At 41.4% G+C, this 24978-nt stretch overlaps 1 protein-coding gene across 2 annotated transcripts in view; it reads right to left on the bottom strand.

Moving 5' to 3' along the window:
* NDST2 (N-deacetylase and N-sulfotransferase 2) overlaps positions 1–24978 on the bottom strand; it is an 88034-nt gene that overhangs the window by 45293 nt on the left and 17763 nt on the right. Inside the window, exons 1-2 of one of the 2 annotated variants that reach the window (XM_066324047.1) lie at positions 15297–15394; positions 3545–3604 (exon numbers count right to left, since the gene is read on the bottom strand). The gene's annotated coding sequence lies outside the window, so the exon portion shown is untranslated. Of the gene's footprint in view, positions 1–3544; positions 3605–15296; positions 15395–24978 lie in introns of those variants that run through there. The other variant, XM_066324048.1, reaches the window with a different exon arrangement.

Raw genomic sequence — 24978 nt, forward strand, 5'->3', positions numbered from 1 at the left:
TTGTCCATAATCAACACCTAAGTTGATTCCTGAAGCCTTTAAGCATGGCCTTCAGACATACCTTGGCAGTTTTGTGTGGGCCTTGGATCAACAACTTTAATACCAGATAGAGTAAGTATAATATGAGACACTAACAGAGTTTTGTAATATATTAAACACATGAATCATTTTGTGGAAGAAGGTAAAAGAAAGGAAGAACATGCATCTGCATTTATAGAAGAAAACCTAACAATAAAGTGTCACTTTTCATCTTCCATGTTAAGGGAGGGGAAGAGCCCCTCACATATTGAACAGAGCATTCCCTAACCACGACATTCATTTAAAATGTGTTATGAATAGGGTGAAAGGGTCAGAGTTAAGCTATTCTACTGACAAATGGACGATACATCCAGAAGGGAGGAACATGCCCCCACAAAGCACCCTAAGTCATGCCATTCTGCTTTGTAATTAATTTTTTGTCTCTGTTCAGCTGTGCTCACATTTCTTATCTCACAGATCTCCAAAGCCCACTTGGGGACAAAGCACACTTACACAGAGGAAAGGATAATGAGGGTAGTGGGTGCTGCTACGCAGGTTGCTAGTTTTACATGGTCTTTACACTTCATAGTGCCTACACTTTCAGATAGTTAATCCATTTTTGTATTCATCTTTAATACTCAACAGGCTCATCTTCAGCAACAGCCAAACAATTTACATCATTTTTAAGGAAACTGGCAAAAATCCACCATGAATGTTGCCAGTTCTCAAATTTGAGACCAATAAGCTAATTAAAATCTTTAAAACCAAATCTTGTCCAAGTACTAAAATTCAACCCTTATTGCATAAATGTGGCATGATGTCATGAAGACACCATTTAAATTAACCAGCACACCTCTAGAGCTGTTTTGATGACAGGACCTCATCAATAATATTAGGTTAATTCCACAAGTTTCAGAGGAACTGGTTTACTGTAACCTGCTCCAGACATGAAGATGAAGAACTGGTGATTGCAAAGGAACACCTGGCAGACAAATCCTTATTAGAACCAACTAACAAAACAGACATGGTTAGGAACCAGAAAAAGTTAAAATATAATAGAAGTCATTTGCCCCACTACTTCTGCTACAACTGAAGAGAGTTATGTGACAGGAAAATAAATATTTTTGGGAAAATAAAAGTTTTTTGAAAAGTAAGCTATAGGCATTTTGGGACTCACTTTCTCTAATTTAACTGTGGGATATTGCTGGCACAGGCAGGAAATATTAAGACATTAGTCTTAAGCAATAAGTAAGTATTGCTACGGATGAGCTAATCATGAATTGGCACAAGGAAAGCCTAAATTCCACTTTTAAATTGATAATAATACCTTAAATTTTCCAATAGCTCTGCTTTCATGTAGAGTGAAATGGATTCTGCATGGACTACCTGGCTGTATATTCTAACTGCATGGTTCCCCTTCCATCTCCTATAATTTCTACATTTTTGCTGTCCTTTCCCATTTTCTACCCTTTGTGTCAATGAAATCAGTGGTGCAGCAGCAATTTACTGCAGCAATAGCTGAAGTCAAACATTGCTCTCCCTTTGCTCTTCCAACCATGATGTCACATATACACTGACACTAGTAGAATACATGAAGCATTCCACTAATATTTTGACTCTCTCATTTATTATAAATATTTATCAATTTCACACATGAAAATTATACCAAATGTCTCTGGAAGAACACCACTATTCAAGCTGAATAGAATGCTAATGTGGTCACTACACTCATTCCACTTTATCTCAAATTTCTGTGTAATTTGTTATTTTTAAAATCTCAAGTTTGCAAAATTAGCTTCAGCTTCTACCACTTTACTCTTCACAAGAACATACTGCAAATATAAAAACATGCATCACACATTTCAAGTTACTTTTGTTCTTTTACTAGTTTCTCTGGTAAATCTGATAAAAAGCTTACAGGAGACAAGACTTAGTATTCTAATCACACTGGAATCAGCTATCACAACAGGGCCCTACCAACTACATAGGTCATACCTCTCTTTCAAAATCCTTTCATCTAACCAAGGCCTAAGGATGCTTGTCTGTCTCCAGAAAACTCAGGGTTAGGGTCAGGGTTGTGAAAAAGCATAAAGCCGCAGCATGAGTGGCTGCCAAAAGAAAGTGGGAGCTGCGTGGAAATCAGCCCTGGAAGAAATCTTTCATTTCAACAGTACCAGAGCCTTTGCAGGAAAATTAGGGTAAAGTTCAGCTTCTAGTTGACATACAAAGGAATTTAGAATTGTAGCATGTGTAGGGCTCAGAGAGCCCAAAGTCCTTGTTTCAGCATATCCACCTTTCCTCGCCACCTCAGCTACTGTACACTGGAACTCAGCACTAAGCACCAGCTCCTGCAATCTCCTTCCTATAAACCCAGACTACTGGCCTAAGTCATGAGCTGCTCCATCCTGTCTTCTCTGCCCCCTGATTTTCTGTGCAGTTGAATCCGTAGTGGTTTACTCATATAAAACAATCTGAGAAATCCATACTACACTCTTTAAGGCATTAAAAAGTATTTCAACCCCATTTGTTCAGCACCCATACAGAACTAAATCATCTGTTACTTCCAAGAAAAAAATCTAAGAAACTTTCACTGGACCACATCAGCCCTCTTTCTACTGCACTGATTATAGGAACCTCCACTCCTAAGACAGGATTAACACTTCTGTAAGTATATTAGCACCTGTAATTTTTAAATATCACAGGAGGCTAAATCTCTGCAAGTTTTCCATCAGACATCTCAGCAGAACAGTGCCTTTTTTTTTTCCTACATTAGCGTGCAGTATTCAAACATATATACTAAATAAACTCCACAAGAATAACCTTCCCTCACTGTTCACCCAGACAGAAGTGAAGGGGAAAAAAGTAGGACTCTTTTCCTTCAGCACAGAATTTTGACCAATCCAGTATTTCTATTTTTAATTTTTAATTACATTTATGATATTTCCTGTGGGTATAAGTCATGAATGCAGTTCCAGTATGCTGAAAGCAATGTAAATAGTTATTCCCAAAGGGATCTTACAGCTGTTATGCACGGGTCAGCGATTCTGTGATACGCAAAATCTGAAACTTTAAAAGCTTTTTTGCCCACATCCTTCCCATTTCTTTTCAAAGGCAGAGTTAATGGATAATGAACAACATTGCCCGAAATTTTGCCCAGAAGTTATGGAAGTAGTAACTCCATCCAAATAAAGTAATATTTAGCAGTAAGCAACCACCCAGTCCTATCGCAGTCCCAGAAACTGCATCAGAAATCCCTTCCTGATCTAAATTAACTCATCTGCTACTTTATTCTGAGAACTGTACAGCTGAAGACCAGAGACATGAAATGGTTTCCTCTGCAGCTCTTTACTGAGGGATGAATGAAGGAGGAGTGCAACTTCACAGTGCAGCAAGAAAGTCCAGCCGCCTCCTCCACCCAATACCTTACCTCGTTTCTGACATGAGACTGCTCATAAGGGCTTGAGGTCTCCCCCTCACCAAACCTGGATATGTCAGTCCATAAAAATGCAAAAGATTGTGCACCTACCTTTGATCACAGTTTGGTGAAGGAAAACACTCATCGGTTGCTTCACTCAGGAACAAGGTTCTGTTTTAAAACAAATAAAAAAGAGACGAAACAAGACTTAAAGCAATCTTTCTCTCTCTCTTCCCTAATGTTAGCCTTCAGCAGTGTTGGTAAACATTTACTTAGCAGGCGCACCTTCGCTCTCCACAACCAAGGTAATGATTACATTACACCAAACAGGGCATGAGGACAGACTGAGGCCGTGACAACAGCTGTGTTGGCAATGACTAGACAATGACACAGGGCTGCACTGCAGCAAGCTCAACTGTGCAAGAGTGAGAAAGACTGGGGTGAGATGAGAAATGACAAATGCAGGAGGGAAAAATCCCCCCAGTCAACAAACCAGGAACCTGGGTTTAGAACCACAAAGAGAAAACAAAGTTCACAGAAGAAGCAAATTCATTATGAGCTGAGAGAACTGGAAATGCCAGCACAATCCAAATGAGATTTCTCACACCTCTTCATTAATATTGTTGTCTTTGAAACAACCAACAAAGCAAACTATAAGATGTTACCTTCTTTTGTCTTGGCCACAGCTAAATCAGTTCAGTAAAACATCAATAGTGTGACAAAGTCTGTGTAGTCTATTCCCCAAAGCCTTTACAATTACATATACTGTGAAACAAAAACAAACCACCCCCAAGGAGGGAGTCACACCCTCCTCCACGTCTCTGCCTGGCTGGCGATCACACAGATGGAAGTTACTGTGAAGCCAAGAGAATCCCAGGGAATGTGTGTACACACACACTGAGACAGGCACACAGAGCAGCTCGCCACGAGGGCGTCTCAAGAGTCACCAACACACCGAGGGCGGCACACACTAGACTGCTGTAACTTTACTATACCTGTTGGACAGCTTCTAAAGTCAGCTCTTTCTCATCAGTTGTGCCACAGATATGCAGGTACCTCTGCAGCCTTCCTGGTCACACAGACCCTGATTCAGCAAAAATTCTGACCTTTGAGTTTCCAATAATCTTTAATACCACTACAGCCAATTACTAAACAAGAACCACACTTGCTCTGCCTGGAAATATAATGAAGCACACCCAGCTCTCTGCCTTCCTCACATAATTACAAGAGCAAAAGTTTCTTCTTTTTCCTGGTTAGATAGAGATTAGTTTAATAAAATAAAGTACCTATCCTTCTACAGGATACAATTTTCCTCTCTTCTTTTGACCCTTAATTCTTACCTTCCTTCACTAAATAGTTTCAGAAGGCAGAATAAGAAGCTCTGCATGCTTGGCCTCTGCAGATCCTAAAACACCAGGGTAAACATCAGAACAGCCAGATGCAACCACAAAACAACTAAACTACAGAAGATGTGAATGTTTGATTTCACTGTAAAAAGAATAGACAACTAAAGAAATGGGTTTTTTTCCACAGAACAAGCCAGTGAGAGTCCTTGAGAAAAACAGTCAAATTAGGAAGTTAATTATTAGCAGAATTTCTAAAATGCTACCCTCATGGTAGTCAGTAAGACCAACATCCAACTACTAACATTTAACAGAAGTTTCCCATAGGAGTTGGCTCTCCATTTCACTGCAAAATATCTTGCACTCTCTGATGTAAACTATTACGAAAGTGCTGATTTGGAACAAGATAGAGTATCACCCTGACCTAGTTGGTTTTACTTTCCAGAATACAGAAAACCTGAAAAAAACCAAAAGGATTAGCAGATAGCAAATGCAGGGGAGACACTCAGAAAGGAACACAAGTTACAAATAATTTTGTCTTCAGCTCTTAAAAATGGAACTTACTCCTACTCACAGAAACTCAGGAAACTGTTAGAGCAGTGAGGTCAATAAACTGCTCTTTGTGCCACAGTTTGCCACTAAGGCATGTCAAAACAGATACAAGTAGAAATGCAACAGCCTAGTAAGAAGGGGGCAGAATTTAATGCCAGCTGAATGGGGTAACATGGAACTTAAACTGAATGCAATAATTGATAAGTTGCCAGTGATTAAACACAAAGAACAGAGCAATACTATCAACCAGATAGAAAAATCTATCAGTAGAATAAGACTGGAATTGGCCAAATCTGATTTCACTAAAAGACTTATTTTACAGAACCTCAAATTAAAGAAGCAATTTAAAGCAACACAAAAAGGATGACACTGTTGTCATTTCCACAGAAATGCAAGTGAGCTGGCAAAAAAACGAATGATTTCCTATTTCCCTCCTACATACATGCTCTTGTGCCTATGTTGTCCCTGAGATGCAAACAGATTTGTATGTTTGCAAAGTCCTCAGCACAAAATGTACATTACCACCATTATCAACAGCTGCTTAATACCAGCTCCCAAATGCTTAACAGAAGAGGCAACCCCACATTTCATCTCTAGCCATCAAAGCATTTACTAATGGAAACGAAACTCTGCCTAGCACACAATTAAGTGATTTTGGAAGGATGCCATTAACTCCAGAAGCATCATCATATCTTTTCCCATGTTTGTATTTACTTGCAAATTTACCAGCCGTAACAGTGGAGTGGGAAAGCTCAGGAGCTTGTGTGCCAGCCGGGCAGGCTCCTGCAGGAGCTCCTGTTAGACAGGGGGTGCACCATACAGAGACTCAATAAGCAGTGACATTTGTATTCCTGACAGTTTTATTTCTTCAAACACCAGTCACACTGGAAGTTTCACTTTACTTTTTACTCCAGAATAAAGGCCAAATCTCAGTGTAACAGATGCTGTCTGGAAATCTCAGGACACATATGAGAGCACGTGTGTGGTCTCCTTCACCATTACGAGATAAAACAGCTTTCAGGAAAATGAGAAGGATGCTTGGGTTTTTTAAGCATAAAAACCTTAATATTTACACTAATCAAATACAACAGAGTCCTCTTAGTCAGAAAAATAGTATTCACACAGGAGCCCAACCAGGCAGAACTATTTTCCCATGAAGATCTTATCCTCAGTCTAGGCAAACAATTCAAGTCACACCAGACACACAACAGTTCTACCCTGCATGTCTCTGTAGTAATTACACTAAAGACACATGACTGTCCTTAGTTTAAAAACATTAATAATTTTAAAAGCCCAAGTCAGAAGCACAGTGAAAATATATAATGGTAAAGCATACATGGGGAAAAGAGAATATATCTTGATATAGTCAAAACATGCAAATATTTTAAGAAATATGATAATAGAAAGAAATATAGAAATAAAGAGTAGGAAACAGAATAGAAAGCCCTGCTCACCAGATGGTGGAAATTTTAGTTAATTTTTGCAAAAAAAATATAATTCAGGAAAAAACCCACAGCCACCTGAGGTCTGCATTTCTTTGACAAATACTTTTTAAGAATTGTGCAGTTTTACAGTTCAAAGTTGCACAAAGATGAGCAAAGACAGGGTTGGCTTTCTAGTGGATATAGGAAGTAAATACAGAAGGACTGCAGCAATCAAACAGGAAAAAGGAAAATATACATAGAGAAGGAGAAGAGGAAAGACAAAGCTATCTGGGAATGAGTGAAACCAAGCAACAATTATCAGAAAATGTTACTGGCAGAAACTGCAAATGCTTATGAAAAAGGACCATGCAGAAAACTGCATTCACTGCCAGAATCTCCAAACAAGTGAAAGAAATGGAAACTAGGCAGCAAGGATATACTTGAAATAGTAAATTAAGGACACTGGACATCAAAACACATGAATACATTTACCTTAACATATTTATTTGAGACTACATCTGAAATACTGCATCCAGCTCTGGAATACCCAGGACAGGAAGGACATCAACCTGTGGGAGCAAGTCCAAAAGGCAGAAGACCACCAAGATGATTAGAGTGATGGAGCACTTCGCTGAGGAAATTAGGAGTGAGGAAATTAGCTGTGAGGAAAAATTAGGAGAATTGGGATTGTTCAGCCTGGAAAAGAGAAGACTTTGAGGTGACCTAATTGTAGCCTTCCGGTACCTGAAGGGGGTCCATAAGAAATATGGAGAGAGACTATTTACAAGGCCATGTAGTGACAAGGCAAGAGGGAATAGCTTCAAACTGAGAGTAGGTTTAGATTAGATAGCAGGAAGAAATTCTTTACTGTGAGAGTGGTGAGGCACTGGAACAGGTTGCTCAGAAAAGTTGGGGATGTCCTATCCTTGGAAGTGTCCAAGGCCAGGCTGGATGGGGCCCTGAGCAACCTGGTCTACTGGAAGGTGTCCCTGTCCATGGCAGAGGGGATGGAATGAGATGATCTTTGATGTCCCTCCCATTCTGTGATTCCATGACAGTTCCTTTATTACTTATTCACATACATCCTGCAGAATTAGTTTAGGAAGGGAAATGTTTTCTGAGACAAACCAAAGCTCTCAAGTGAACTTGTATTTTTCATAAGAGAAAGCAGTCTAATTTTCAAAGTTCTAGAACTGATCTCTTAAATTCCTCCTCTCCCTCTTGTATGAGGGGTTGTCTTCAACGTAATTCACCGGCAAAATTATCACAACAGAAGTAAAAGGCAGAACCATCTGATGAAGGAGAAGCATTAAGGTCACAGCACCCAGCCTGCCAGAGTTCAAGAAGTGTCTGGCTAACATTCTTAGGTCTCATGGTGTGCTTCTTGGGGCTCTCCTGTACAGGGCCAGGAGTTGGACTTTTATCATACTTGTGGGTCCCTTCCAACTCAGGATATTCTAAGGCTTTATGATCACTTTGACAACGTAAAGCAAACAGCTTAGTACAGTTCATCCAATGCTCTAGTACAGATCTTGAGTGTCCTTATGGGGCATCGCCTTGCTGTACACAAAGGAAAGGATCCCTCCCCATAAGCCTATTCATGGCATGAAAGGCAGGCAGCCCAGGCCCTGGCTGCCATCAGCATGACTGTGCTTGCTTGCAACCGTGCTGCTGTGAAATGCCCATGACCCTGACTGCTTTAGCAGTCTGAGTTTCAGAAAGGCCAATGCAAGCAGTGAAGTATTAAAAGAGGAATGCTGTCTTTGCCTCTGTCCTTTTCTCTCCTGCTATCAGCTTAGCTGTATGCCACCAGACATACAAGCAAAAAAGCAAACCAACTGCAATCAAGGCCAATGGCAAAAAAAGCTATCAGTAGCCTTCTTCCCAGTGCTGCAACCTAGCAGCTAAAATCATGCCACCTTTGTGAGAAAAAATTTGTAAAGAAAGGGAGAATGACTACAATATTACGAAAAGATCTCTCCTGGTTCTCATTTGGTTTTGCTCTCACCAGGTAGCAAGGAAGCAGTCTTCTCAGCTGATTAAGCTCCATTACTACTATTCTCTCTTCCTCTCCCAGCCTTTGTGACTATTCCCTAATGATCAAAGAAGAGTCTTGAAGAAGGAACAACTATGATTTGAGTATTAGATAGATAAATCTTGAATGACTGTCAGTTTCCATCCTGCCACAGAGCCACTGCCTTCTGGCAGCAATGCTGTAATTCAGTTGATAGCATTGAGTATTCTCTGAATTACCGGGTTAAAGGAGTAGAGCACTGTATTTAAACCTTTCACCCCATTCAGATAATTTAAACAATTCTGCTAATGGCTTGTTTAGGCTAATCCTCCTCAAAGAATTCCAAATTAAGAGCACCCAAAAGAACTAAAGGCACCTAATTTGGTACTAGTCTTTTCCTGCTCCTAGTAAACCATAGCTCACACAGTCAAAGCAATGCCTTATCCCCCTGCACCTGTCACAAAGCCATTGCCATCTTAAGAAAAATACCATTTAAAACAAGCAGCAAACAAATAACCAGATTCACGAAAGGCAGTCATGTGTTACGTTTCCAGACAGCCTGAGAACACCTAGGTGCCCAAATCCCACAGGAATGACTTTAAGGTCAACCAAAAGCTGTGTAAAGGTTTTGTGCCTAAATTGTGACCCCTGAGTGAAGCTGACAACTTATAATGAAGAATTTGAAGAGGAAGAGAATAATTTGCTTCTCTCATTTTATTCTTCCATTAAATAAAGAAAACTAAGTCAGAAGCCTGCTAACTTTATGTTTTTCCTTTTTCACTGTCAGTATCTGATCTGGACAGTGTTGCCTCTTCAGGCTCCTTACGCTTACTATTATCTCTGTCTTAACATAAATGACATGCACTCTACATTGCAGAGCAGATTCCTCCAATATCTCAGATGTTTTTGGGGAAAAAAGTATAAACAGCTCCTTGTTTAACCTCACCCTAGGCCTATAATGGTATAAATCTGCAATTCTAAGTTACGACATACTCCCAACTAAGGAATTAATTAAAACCAGAACTAACATTGTTCATTTCTATAAAAGAGGAAAGCAATAAAGCAAAAAATCTATACACAAATATAACATAAAAACCACATTTGATATGATGGTAAAGAAAATGGAGTTTTGCCCATAATTCAATTTAAATCTGCTGTTTAAGCAACTTTCTTCACAACCACTTTGAACTTCATAGTGGTAACCTCCAAGATGTCCAAAAAGTGGCCATACCACAGCGTGTTGTACAGAAAAGAATGTATAATGAAAAGAGCTACTCAATCCAATAAACTAGGTAAAAAAATTACAGATAGTCTTCCTGGAAAAAAACAAACACAAAGTTGAATAAAATCCAAATTTGGAAGAATAAGTATAATATCTTGGAGCCAAATTGGGCATGACTTGTTGCAGATTGCCTGCATCTGCACCTGTTTTATTTCCATGCATGGAACAGAGAAAACAGGTTTACAAAAAAAAGATCATGCTTTTCGGGAAGTGAATGGAGAGAAGAAATCAAAACTTCCTATGCGATTACTTTTTACATGCTTGCTTATTGTTCAGCCCCAAATTCAGCTTAGCCAATTCTCAGAAACAGACATATCTTCAGGACTTTTCTCACATTTCATGTATGATGTGTTCTTTCTCTTCTTTCTCTTTCCACGGACTCTTCTCAAGCTCTGCTTCTCACTGCTACTACTTCCCAAATGCCCAAATACTTGATTGATAATGATCAAGACTGCAGGTGCAGTCAGTTGATGAGGAATACACAAATGTTGAACAGACTGTTCCCTCCTCCCTCGGGGCTCCCAATTGTCACTGAGGCTGACTATATAAATGCTCAAACCATTACCAAACCTTCCCATGAATGGAAATAGATACCTGATCCACCCAGAGAAGTCTCCATTACCATATATGCTTGATGGAAGTATATTTAATTATTTTACTCTATCATCCCTCTTCCTTTGTGTTTTCTGGTGTGCAGAAGTAAAACAATCTGCTGCAGAAATCTATTTTGGAAAACTACAAATGATGCAGTTGCTTGATCCTCTTGTACATTATGCTGGGAGATTTTTTTTTTTTTTTGCATAAATCAGTAATTTTCTTTCTCTTTATTTGCCATGAGACAATACAGATTATGGCTACTGAGAAAGCAGTGCCAGAACAATTTGAGGTGAACAGGATCAGTTCTCTCAATGTTGAAGGTGCAAGGACTTGGCTGCGTACTTTTACTTGATCTTTTGAAGTCAACAATCTGACTGCCAGTTGAATTTTAAGGAAGAATGGCATCTGAAAAAAGGTACACGTGATCATCCAACCTGAGTTCAAGGAACACCAAAAATGCTTTGAGATCAGCAGTCAGAAAAGCCTGTAGATTCTCTAGGACACTGGGTTATGATCAGGGAGAAATGTCAGTACTTACAGATTGACTCATGGAAGCGCGACTAAAGCAGCTCTGTGTGGCATTGTTCAAGAGCCACTGACCCAGAAAGACACTAAAGTAAAGCTGTACATAACACTCCCAATGCAGGCAGCACTCAGCTCTGTGCTCTTCTGCTGGAAGGGAAACACTTCATGAAGCTCCACAATTTCATAGTTCACACAAATAGCTAAAGGAGCTTTTGTGCTTGCAATGAAATGAAAATTTCTGCTTTTACCTTCTTAATTTCCTTTCATATCTCAAGTTAAAAGCTCTCTGCTGCCATTCTTCTTACTCTTTCCCTGTCTTATTCTGTCCTTTCACAGTGATTCTGAGTCAGTCAGATTAAATTCCCCGTGTTTTCATGCAAACATCTGACTTTCCTGGCTTCCCTGGAATCTCAGCAAAAGCCCCCCTCCCACTCCTCTCATCCCAAGACATTGAGGCATGCACAACCTTCCCTGAGCATCATTTCGGAATAAGGCCACGCTTGTGTTTTTAAGAGAGGCATCCAGCCAGCTGGAGGTTTCTTTATGGCTTCACAAAGTGAAAAGCCTTTTAGACTCGTAGACTGAGCCAAAACCTTGACCTACCATGCCCTTGTGGGGCCAACAATGTTCTTCCACTACTTGAGAGAGCAAGTACATGAACTGCCAGTGTGGACAATGCACTCAGGCACACTGTGAGATTCTTGGGGTGTCCTGCACAGAGACAGGAGTTGGACTCGTTGACCCTGATGGGTCCCCTCCAAGACAGCACATTCTGCTATTTTATGGTTCTCTGATTCTATGCAAAAGTCATGCAACATGGTGAGTATTATCACTGTATGATACTATCAGTGTTTCAGTAGATAAAAGAGAAGGATACCACATGCAGGGCAAATATTTTTTAAGACTTTGAATCAACTCTACTCAATTTAAAGGCAGTTAGAAAAAAAATATTCCAAAGTAGAAGATTCAGTTTGAGTTCCAGAACACATTCAAGCGTCAGTGTGAGAATCTGATCAAATGCTTGTCAGAACCATCACAAGCATTTCCACTGAATTTAACAAGTACAGGGGCAGGATGTAAATTTATGTTATGTCAGTATTTGTACATACATTTACAGATATAAACACCATGCTGTACACTACTATCATAATTTTTTTTTTTGCATATAATTGTCTAAGCATTACACGTGAGTAACAGCAAAGGGTTGGGGGTTTTCAATAATTTAAAAAAATTCTTTCTCCTTTGGGACCCAGCCATAACCTATTCTTATCTCTGTAATAACATAGATTTTCATCTCACTAATCTTCTTCCATCCTCAATACAAAAAGAGAATTTGCAAAGTGGATGACTAACCAACCCCCTTTCAGTTAAGCATCACTCTGCTTAGGTGTTTTGACACTCCTAAGCTATATTTTTCTACTCATTTTTTTGAAAATGCATGTTCCTTTTGTTTCCCTAGATTTACAAAAGACAAAGTCAGAGACAATGCTCCATTTGAGTTACCTCAAAAATCAGCAAAAAACACCAGGGGAAACTGCCTTTTCCATCCTAGCAGTGCAAACAAAAACATGTCCAGCCTTATTTAACAGACCATCTTGTTGGTGAACTGCATAACCCTCACACCACCGTCCTGAACACATCCATGCTCCCATGAACTAAGGCACTGCAGATTATAAGGCTTTTCACGGAAAACAGGTTTTTGCTCATTCCTTCCCTTAATCTTAACTACCACTCTAACCTGAACTGCACACACCAAAGGAAAATAATTTCCCAAATGCCAACATTCAAACCACTTGGTACTTCCAACCACCATTTTCACCATGCAAAGGCTCTGCCATGTCACCCTTGCCCAGACTCAAGGCTGATTCAAGTGTCAAAAGAAAAACAGAGCTGTTTAAATACAACGGCATTTAACCCTTCTGTCAACAGAACTGCAGAGCTCTCCCTAAAACAAGCTACATATAGTTTTTCTGACCAACAAAACAGCAAAACTGAGGAAGTGAGCACAAGCTTGGATACTTACCACGTCAGCAGCAGAACTGGGTATGTGAGGACACAGGAGCAGAGTTCACAGGCTCTAACCACTGCCCTTTTGCCTCTGGAACACTATTTTGTGACCAACCAGAGCATTCCCCGAATTTTCTGCCTCACATGGAACACAGGCTGTGTGCTCTCTGAGGCTCCTGCATTAGGCCAGGGCTGGGACTGTGATGCTCTCAGGGTTGTATCTTGCAGGTGCCATCCTGTATCACCACAAACATTAAATATCCAACATTCAGTAAAGGTCACCCTGAGTGTTTACCAAAGGGAAAAGGCAGATTTTGATGAAAAAAAGAACTTCCCACTAAAAATCATAGCTCCTTAATTTTTTTTTCTTAGCATCTTCTTTCCTGTTCCAGCTCACCTTCAGTTTTAATGTTTTCCCTACCAAATAACATCCCACACTGCAACACAAAATTTAGAATTTTTTTTTTTCCGCAACAAGAAGACTGATACCTTCTTACCTAGAAGAGCACAAGTAATTCTAATAAAATCAGATTTTGGAGGTTATCAGAGCCATCTTCTCCCATTTTCAATGGCAGCTGGATGACAGTTTTCTGTCTCTTTCGCTGTCTTTCTTATCTATCTCTGCAGGACTCAAGCTAATAAGCTTCCCATTAATGAAATGACTATGCCAAGGTACTGGCAGATGGTCCTATGTTCCAAGCACATTTTCCCATTCCCTCCCTCCCAGAAGTCCTAATCTATACACAGTGTAATCGCCACAAAAACATATGCTCCCTGACAGAGAGCTTCCCTCACATTATCTCTATACTCTAGGGGACTGCTCCTGAAACCCCAGTGACACAAAGCAACTCCCTTCCTACTCAGGTCTCAGTTTCCTGTATGCCTGAATACACATTCACCAGCTCATGGCTGAAGTACCTGTACAAGGCTTAAAATCCATATTAATCTGTCAAGGATACTGCCCATAGCCCAGTCCATTTGTAAGTGAAATGCACACACACAATTCCATACTTTTCTCTTTTTAAGTAATATGTAACCGGCATTTTTTATGTGCAACACTTCATTACTGCTTTACTTACAGGTTCTTAATAACAGTCCATGAGCCCTTCTCAAAGAAGAAAAGCCACAGTGTTGCTTATTACATTGATTACCAGGAAATCTCTTGAGCAATGCTTTCACTTAAATGCTGAGTCAGTTACTAATTGGGTATCTCATATATCTTAAAATAATCTGTTTGTTTCATCTGCTGGCTCCTTCTCCCCCATCAATTTAATCAGATTATTGTGATTGATGAATTCATTAATATGGTCACTGTATCCTGAGAGAAGAGCAACTTCTACAGAGAAAGCTTCAGGAAGGAAGAGCAAATATCTCCCTTCTGCACACACTGATAGCTATGAGCAGAGGAATAAATGAACACTATGTTTCCCAGCTGTGGGAAGGGCAGCACAAAGGATATTTCCAGACACTTGGGATCACTGTGGCCGGCTCTGCTGGAGCTCCTCAGAGGAGATGAGGGCTATGATGGTCACAGATAGGTCACCATAATGTGAAGAGTTGTTTTAGCTCTCAAAATCGACTCCAAATCTTCTGAAAAAGCATTTCTTAACAGAGGAAGAGAAAATTTTTATTGTCAATTCTTCTCTGCATTTAGTCCCAACAGCACTGAACAGGTTTTCCACATTGCAGATAGGGAAAAATCCCTAATAGAGAGAAGAAAAGCTTCCCTTTAATCTTTGTGACCTCCTTTTCAACTTCAAGTTGAAAGTCTTCAAAGTAAGACATTTTCTCATACCTCCTAACCTTAACTCACTGATTGTCATAGAGAATAACTTCAGCTTAGTAACTCCAAAACTATCTACTTTACAAAAGGTAAAAGAGTTAAAACATTTGTTCATTTTCAAGTGAAACAAAAACAAATAGGTCGAATGTAGGCAGTAGTGGGCAAGGAAAAAAAAGTAAGAAATATTTATTAGCCAGGAGTAAAAATAAGATAATTATGCTTCTGGATCTACTGTCATTCAAAAAATAAGGAAGCCAAAACACTGTGATTGCACATTTCTCCAATCTTCCCAAATACTAAAGGAAAGGAAAAAATAGTAAAGAATTTGGCACTTACCAGGAGAAACAGTAACTATAGAAAAGCATGCAAGAGCACTGCTCAAGTTCCCAGGAGCTGTGACCTCAGGAGCTGAGGAAGATGATATAAATGACCTCTACCTATGCTTACTAGATGCCTGAAATTGTATTCACTCTCTCTTGAGCTGTAACTTTATACCCTTCTAAAAACATCATAAGCCAGGTGAAAAACATATGTCTTAAAAAATCGTAAGATGCCAAATTCTGCATGAGGAAATCTATACTCTACCTTCTGCTGTCTTGTCAGAGCAACAACCAAGGTGACACTGAGAATCTGAAGATCAAAAAGCCTCTTGGTGAGCATTTGCTAAGTGAAGAATCTGGATGAGGATTACTTTGGGAGGACAGCCAGTCTGATGAACAGCAGCAAGCAAACAGGAAAAGCTACTTGTTGCAGGCAGAAATGCACAATAGGCTTCCAGAAACTAACCTAAACTAACCACACCATACATAATTAAAGCAGTTTATTACAGTTACATAGATTCACACATTTGGAAATGCATTTCCCATTTTTAGCCTGGGAGAAGTGTGCTTATTCATGAAAACTGAAAGGAAATACGTAGTAAACGGTTTCGAAAAATTCAAGAACAAAATGTGAGAATTGAACATTGCATTATCTTGCAAATGTTTCTAAATTCCTCTCTGGTCACTGTGTGGGCAGCACATTCCCAGGACAGAGAGCAGGGTAGGGCGGGAGAAAGGGGACTGTAGAGCTATTCATGAACAGAACTTGGTCTTCTCCCGGCGAGGTTCACCAGGGACCCAGCGGAGCTGTGTGGAGGAGGAGGGGAAGGGCAGTGTCCGCCGGGAAGGGAGAGCACCGGGAGCGGGCCCACGGAGCCCGGACACCCCGGCCTTGGGGCGGCCGCGGAGGAGCGCGCAGCCCTCGGCGCTCCCTGCCCACTCGGAGCCTCTGATGGCTCTGCTCCTCCGCAACCCCCTCCGACGTGCCAAGGGCAGTCATTCAAGAGCAAAGTTACTCCATCACAGCGGAGTTCGTACAAAACAGGCAGCCCTTTCCCCATCCCCCGCACAAATAAAAAATAAAAGTCTCATCGCCTAGACTTCCCCTGATCCCAGCAAAGCTCAGGGAACAGCGCCCCGAGCCACATGAACTGAAGAGCACCGCGGAGACAGAACTCGCTGCTGTGTTCACAAACGAGGCCTATGGGCACCCAGCGCCAGCAGGATCAGGTCACCACACATGCCATCGTTCACCTTGCTGCCGCAAGCACAGCAGCCAGCCTACAGCCTCCCGCTACAGGAAACACCAGAAAATGCCTCATCACACAGCACATCAATTTTGACTACTTAGAATACTGGTAGAAATAGAAATGCAGACTTTGCACTCTCTAGGGAAGGACTCTGCCCAGTATTTTGCTTTCAAGCATCTTCTTCCAGCAGATGCTCCTCTCCCACTGACCAGTACCCTCTGTAGCACAGGGCAGCTCTACAACCAAGGGAAGACGAGAAAGCAAGGTCTGTCTGGACCTTTGAACACAAGGACAGATTTTGAAGCTGTGGTATGAAATAACATGCAATTGCTGACAAGTGGATGATAAGCCCTGAGTATGGAGCAGATAGCTACTAGTACAGGCTGCCTATGGACAGACAGCACTGAATAGTGCCCACAAGGCAGGAGGCAAAGGAAAAGGGTGGGGGAAACACAGCTGGAGAATCTTGATAAATGGTTTATCTGCGCAGCCTGTGGTTGCTCCAGGTATCCCTCACAGCTAAGGGACATGGAAATCACAGTCTGTGAAACAGCAGTCCTGGTCCCTTTCAAAATATTCTCCCTGTCATAACATAAGATACATTCATACATGGGTAGACTGCAAAAATGGTAAAAGTGAGTGTTTGGGGTCTTCTGATTTGAGGGTTAATTTCTGTCCCATTTTTAGACCAGTAACATCTGGGGCTCAAGAGGCTGATCTAGGATGAAGAATGATATAAAATAGAGAGAAAATTAGTCTGCCATGTAAGAAGAGAACGACCTGCAAAACTGAAATGCAGTAGAATGACAGAAGTCAACAGGCTGTGATCACAGTGGGCTACAAACCAGAATACGTCCCACTAATGAGGTAGGAAAAGATTTGTCATATGCAGAGGATTACAGAGAGTCTAATAAAACCATTTTCTATTAGAAGAAAAACAGAATCTAATTCATATGGAAACTACTTTCAGATCATACAAATCATGGTACAAAATACAGAATAGAAATTCAGAAAGAATGGCATTTAACACTGATGTAAAACAAGCTGTCGGATAAAATCGTAATACTAATAAACAGAAAATACAACTATTTGAACTAATCAAACATAACAGTAGAAAAATGTGGGTTTTGAGACAGCCATGACATTCAGAGTGTCTTGGTAAAATATCAGGCGGCCTCAAGCATCAGCACCTTGTTATCCAAAAGTCCTTCATACCTTTTTTCTGTAGTCTCCTAAGGGTAGCTCCACACAGCTCTCAGGATCTGTCCATCTACACCAGCAGTAGTCTGTAGACTCAATGCTTCAGCTCTTCTTCACACACTGACGAGGGAAGTGTGCCCAGCTCCATCCAGACTGACCTGGACTCTGCTGTCCGTCCCATGGGCATCTTACCCTTTCTGACTCTTGTATGACCTCCTGTCCCTTCCTCCTCACAGCACAGCCAGCAGACCCCAACTGAGCCCCCTCCCAGCTCACTCACTCTTTATCACACCATAGGGCAAGGCTCTTCCCACTCTTGGATAATAAACACAGCTCTAATATATCAAAGGCAAGACTGCCTTCAGCACCATCTCCATCTGCCTCCCCACAGAAAAAGATGTCAAAGATTTGAAGTCACGAATGCCGGTCCCTAAAGATACGGAAATAGTGGTGCAATGAGATTTTTATTGATAAATCTAACTTGTGTAGCTTACAAATGAGTTCAAATGAAGGATTTGGGCTTTTGTGCTGTATTCATGGAGCATCCAAAACTAGCACCTGACCTGAGGAGGACTCCATGGACTTTGGCAATATACACAAGCTGTAATCCAAACAGTAATTTCATATGTACGTGTATTCCTCTCAGAAGAATTTAATTATGTAGAAGAAACACGCAGACACATTAAGTAAAATACTAAACAGTGAAAATTATAACCACTCATACTTCTTGTTGAACAGGGTCATAAATAAATTACTAACTCAAAAAAAGAGGAAAAACTAGATACCTTAATGAAAGCCCACTGTGTGCTCAATAAAAAGTGACAATAAAAATGTACATTAAGTTATATCAAGATGTGTAAGAAACTAAGAGATGAGTAGTACAAGAACTAACGTGCACTCTACTATAAAACACTGTTCAGTTCTCACCAGTTGATCCTAAAACAACAAATGAACATTAAAGTAATGGATTGAAATTGCTAATTGACAAGAACAAAGAAAACCATCTGAATTCTGTCGTTTTTTTTTTTGTTTTGTTTTCTAAAATCCAGCGAGAGGTTTAAGAAGCACATGAGAAAATCCGCAACAGTCAAGAGAATAGGCTGGTCAGATTAAGAACTATTAACTTAGTTTCCTAATAAAAGACCAAGGGAATATGTAATGCAACTCAGGGGCAAAAATGTGAGTAATTTGAGATTATATAGTTACACATCATACACAATTATCCTGCAGCGCTTACTGTGGCATTACACTGATGTTAAGAAAATTATAAAACATTAATATTCATAAGTAGACTATTTGAATTAGAACAATAAACCATCAGAAACACCAGAAACACTTCCATCTCAAGGAAGAACATAACAGTAAACATTTAGGAGAAATGTAATATAATAATTCTCTACAGAAGTTTTTTCTTAAACAGAGCTATTGTTGACAATGGAAAGACTTGGAATCTCGATGGACAGATGCTCTGAATGCACTAAGAAAAATGAAAAAGACATACCAGCAGCAGTTTCATCTGCAGAAAAAAACCCACCTAAATTATATCATTGTAGCTAGCGTGATAAAAAGTGTTATGAAATGCGCCACAGAAAGGCGTAACAAAGAGCTTCTAGTTTAAGCTTAAGAAAAGAGACAACAGAAGGACATACAGCCCAAGGTGTAACAGAAGGTAAGATAGTAGTAATCAACAATACTGGGCCAATCTTTAAAAATCAAGGGGTTTTTGTAAGCATTTTGAGCATTTCTAGAGATCTTTTAAATATGGTTCAAGGATTGAGACCCTTAAATACGAGGGACAGACCACTGCTGGTCCTGCAGCAAATATGAGGAGAGAGAAAACAGAATTTTTGTTGTGTGCCATATGCTGTTTACCAGTAACGTGGGCGGCTGGTGTCAAGCAGAACAGCTTTTAAAAAAAACAAACAAAAACCACTGAAATACCACCAGCAAGCAAAGAAACATTCTAAATCTCTGCTCTCATGTTTTCATCTTTGTAACTATTTCAGCTTCAGAAAGACAAAATGATCTCACAGGTAGTTTGTTCCATCTTTGTAGTTACTTTTCTCACCTAAAATGACTAAGCTGGCACCATGTCGTATGGTCCCAGGTTACCTCAAGAGCTGTCTGCCCCAACAGACAAAGAGTGGAGACCCAGGGCACTCATGGGCCACACTCCCACTATATCTGAACACGGGGGGCAGAGCTGTGTGTGGGTAACAAGGTCCATGACAATCCCAAGCAGCAGAGTGATGGAGCAGGTCTAAGGGTCACCCAAATGTTCAGTTCACAGCGAAAGGAGATGGAGCCAAGGACTGAACAAGACCATGGGGTCCATCCAGGAAACAAGGCTGGAGGCAGAAGGGGAGGCAGACACACCCACCGTGCCACTCAGGCTGGCACTGAAAGCTGAGGTTTAAGATGGAGGGCAATCCCTAACTCCTTGGGAAATGGGCACAGGTAGAGGGACAAAATGAAGTTTCTCAGGACATTGGTACCTTCCGGGCTGATGTTTAGTTGCTTTCTGCAACCTCTGAGGGCAAGAAAGGATTGAGCACATCTGAAGGAACAGACAGACGATGTGCTAAAGATCAACGATGGTTTATATCACACTTTACCGTCCTCACCGGAATATACACAAAATTGAAGCTCTCTGAGAGTTTTTTTACTCCTGGGAATATATAGATATAATTACAGATATTTGACAGCCGTTTTCTTACAAATGATGTAAACATATCCGTGCCAAAAAGGGTGGGGGAGGACAGGAGGTGTGAGGAGCTGGGAAATACTTCTTTCCCACTTCACCTGCGCTGGAGTGCTCTCCTGTAATTGCTCCTTCAACCCATACTGGCCTCTTTATACCAGTGCAGCCTCCACTCAACTATATCTTAAAAAGTCTGCAGCAGCATTTTGCCTCCAGCAATCACCATCCCAAATGTTCTAAACGCTCTTGACAATACAGGCAATACAGCTGCATACCCTTCTTCAAGGCTCTGCTAAAGTCTCTCACACCCTCTTCAACTCTAGCTCAGGGAAGGGGAGCCTCACCTGCTAGAGAAGGCACTCCTGGAAGTTAGAAAGAGAAGAGTGAGGAGGTATGGCATGAGCAGAGAATAGCAAACCTAAAGAGAAGATAAAATCTTGTGGACTAATTCCTTCCACATGAGCAGTGCTGGGCTTGTCTACATCGATACTGTTCTTTAAAATTTCCTCCGTTTCACTGCTGCCAGTGCCCGCAGGGGCTGACGCGTCAAGCGCCGCTCTGCACCAGTTTCCCAGGCACAGCCATTATTACGCCTCTGTGCCGCTTTGAATGGGAGATCCCCGTTCCTCTCTTTCCTGGGATTCCCTTGCTTTAAAACGCTTGACAAGCGCCGTTTAAATTTTAAAACCATAAATACACGCTTCTCTGCGTGTTGGAGGAAAAATCCGGGCCCAAGGGTATCATTTCACACATTCAGTTAGGCCATGAAGAAAGGTACTAGGGATGCAGAAAAGAACAGCCTTCTGTGTTTTGTTAGGGTTTGCCACATAAAACTGCAAACATTAAACTTACGATTAAAAATCATACACCCAATTTTTTTTGGTTAAGTAGCTTAAAAACGTAAAAGTACACAGAGTTGTTAGCAATGTTCAGCCAACAGTTACAACACACTGACCTCTACCTTAAGTCAACATGGCTCCAACTTCAAAGCCTGCTTAAAACTATTTAAATACCAACATTCTTAAGCATAGCAGACATGCTGCACACTCAAATGGAGCCAGCATGCTGCATGTGAAATCCAGTTTCTGCAGTTCCTCCCCCTTATTTCCCAGCCTAAGCTTACCTGTTCTCCAGAGCAGGACTTTCCTCTTACATTTCTGACTGAGAGCAGTGGTGTTTCCCTGCTCGATCACCCTTGGACTACTGCTTTTTATTTCCCTGCCATGGGCTGACTCTGGCTGGATGCCAGGCGCCCACCAAAACTGCTCTATCACTCCTCTCCTCAGCTGAACTGGGAGAGGAAATATAATGAAAGGCTCATGGGTTGAGATAAGGACAGGGAAATCACTCACCAGTTACTGTCACAGGCAAAGCAGATCGACTTGGGGGAAAATTAGTTTAATTTATTACCAATTAAATCAGAGATGGATAATGAGAAATAAAACCTCATCTTAAAACACCTTCCTTCTTTCCAGGTTTCACTTTATTCCTGATTTTCTCTAGATCCCCCCAGCAGGGCACAGAGAGGCAGAATGGGGGTTGCAGTCAGTGCATCACACATCACCTCTGCTGCTCCCTCCTCTTCATGGAGAGGACTCCTCACACTCTTCCCCTGCTCCAGCACAGGGTCCCCTCACATGAGACAGTCCTCTACAAACTTCTCTCAGGTGAACCCTTCCCACAGGCTGCATGAACTGCTCCAGTGTGGGTCCCTTCCAGAGAATGCAGTCCTTCAGGAACAGAGGGGGTCCCTATGGGGTCTCAAGTCCTGCCAGCAAAGCTGTTCCAGCATGGGCTCCTCCCCATGGGTCCACAGGCCCTGCCAGGAGCCTGCTCCAGCACAGGCTTCCCTCAGGGCCACAGCCTCCTTTGGACACATCCACCTGCCCCACTGTGGGGCTCCTCACGGGCTTCAGGTGGATGTCTGCTCCACACGCACCTCCATGGCCTGTGGGGGGACAGCTGCCTCACCAGGGTCCCCACCTGGGGCTGCAGGGGAATCTCTGCCCCAGTAGCTGGAGCACCTCCTTGTGCATGGACCTGATGTCTACAGAGCTGTTCCTCTCACATCTCCTCACTCCTCTCACTGGCTGCAACTGCTGCTGCACAGAGCAGCTTTTCCCTTTTCTTAACTACTTTATCCCAGAGGTGTCACCACCATCTCTGATGGGCTCAGCCTTGGCCAGCAGCAGGTCCATCTTAGTACCAGCTGCTATTGGACCCACTGGACACAGGGAAACCTTCTAACACCTTATCACAGAAGCCAGCCCTGTAGCCCTCCCACTACCAGAACCATGCCACGAAAACCCAGCAGATTCCTTTTTTGCTAACTGCAGTGGAGACTAGCACAGAATTTCTTTATTTCAAGTGAGAAGTTTGTACCCTTGCCCCAGTGGCTCTGCAGGTGCCCTTTCAGTTGTGGATGGGGAGGAAGCAAAGGCTGCACTGTAATTCCAACGTGGTTCTCCTGCTGTACACCTGGCAGGTGCACAGAGACCCCTTGCTACGACTGACTGAGCAGGAAGGGCCCCGGGGAGTCCACCTGCTTGTGCCATTATAGAGGCTGGAACACTACAGAGATTTCTTTAAATAAGAAACATACAAGGAATCTGAAAGCATTACCTACAGAGGGACAGAGCACTGAAATTTTTGCAATCATTCACAAAATTAACCAAGAACAGAGCTCTTGAAAAGCTTGTCTTGTGTCTCATAAGATGACAGCCAAGCAGCAGGAAAGCGTGGTCTGCTAAAGCTCTTCAACACAGACTTTCTGGAACTTCCAGCATCTTTTCCATTGCATTTGTTACTGATCCTATGTCTTGAAGGACACTGGAGCAAAAACACATCAAGAAAATTATCTGCCATCAGTGCTGATTATAAGGAAATGAGGAAATGCCATAGCTGAACCAATGTTGAAAACAGTTTAACTGCTTAACTATCAAATGCTTAACATACTTTGAGCAGAACTTTCAACACAATTTCTCAATCATCACTTGAAGGCTGCCATTAGTAATACTTGGATCTCCAGAATATTCAGCTGATATCTACCGGCAAAATAAATGTTTCGTAGCCTGAAAATTGTCCAAGGGGTAAAATCACAACAGCTCATTTCAGATGCTATGAGGCTGCAAATTCAAGAGCACAATCCCAGAGCAGCAATCTCCACAAGAATGTTGTTTTGTTTCTTAAATTCTTTTCCTTTCTGTCTTTTAAGGGTGCAGCTATGATACTCAAACTAGAACTAATCACTGTGTACCCTGTATCACTTCCCCCTTGGTCCTTATTGCTGTGGCTCAAACATTTTTAGTTTCTCCTGAGAACCAGAGCATAGAGAGAGACACTGTTCACAGAAACCTTTTATTCCAGACTGCTGGACTCCAGCACAGTCTTCTAATCAAATGATTTTTAAGACTTATGTCAAGTAGCAAAGGTTTTAAATTCTTGGCTTCAACAAAACCAGAAATACTCTCTCCAGCCTAGAAGACACATACATTCCAAGGCAAAATTTTCAGAAACGACTTTGAACTAAAAGCCTTAGACCTTGTGCTTCTAAGTAATAATCTGCTTTCAAAAAATTACCTTTGAACACAGTTTTCTTTAAGGATGAAAGAAAAAAGGAGGAATCTAGATTTAAAGATTGTGTGAGCACATGGGGAAATAGGTATTCTGTGCTCATAAGCTAACCAGTGCTTGGCACAAGTACTGCATTTTTCCATGTGTTATCTTCTCTGCCTCCAAAGTAATACATTTTAGTCCTATCAACAAAAGGTACATACAGTAGATTGAAACCACACATCTTGAAGTTTATACACCAGCAAAGGACTTCTGTATACTGTCACCTTCTCCACTCTGTCCCCAGTGTAACTCTTAGTCTCTGAGTGAGGTCATTCTCCACTGGTCTGCAACAATCTGTTCTACATTCTGGATGCCTGCTGTGAAACCTCAGAAGAGCTAGGGAATAGACAGAGAGTAAAAGCTGGATACGAGAGACTCCAGCACTAATACCTCAGATCAATTACCAATATAGATCCACTGCATTAAAAATCTCTTGCTTAGGGACCCTTTCTAAAAGCCCCCTGGAGCACGTAGTCCTAATGTACATAATGATGGGATAAAAAATGGTAGGAAGGAGAGGAAGAAGAAAAAAATCCTAAACATAAGATGTTTACCTAAGAAAAGAAAAATGTGTTCAAACGAACAAGCACAAGCACAGTAAAATCTACAGACTCAAGCTGCAATTCAGATACAGGTTTCTGGTACCCGATCATAGAATCATTGAGAAGTCTTGGCTACTTCGGTCAGCCTTAACACACGGAAGCCTGCTACAGCAAATCTTTCCATAACATCACTGGAAATAGTTGAGTACTAGTTTATCTTGCAGCTTGAAACCTTCTTTTGAAACTTTGAAGAGGTACTTTGATGAGGAATGCTAAGGCAGGAAGGGACCCCAGGCCTTGCATATAGGCTCAAGCGGTCTTCCTACTGGTTTACTGCAGAGTACTCCTGCTTGAGCACTTTGAGACCTGTTTAGAGCTGAATTCAGATTT

This window comes from Sylvia atricapilla, chromosome 8, assembly GCF_009819655.1.
Source record: "Sylvia atricapilla isolate bSylAtr1 chromosome 8, bSylAtr1.pri, whole genome shotgun sequence".
Classification (NCBI taxonomy): Eukaryota; Metazoa; Chordata; class Aves; order Passeriformes; family Sylviidae; genus Sylvia; species Sylvia atricapilla.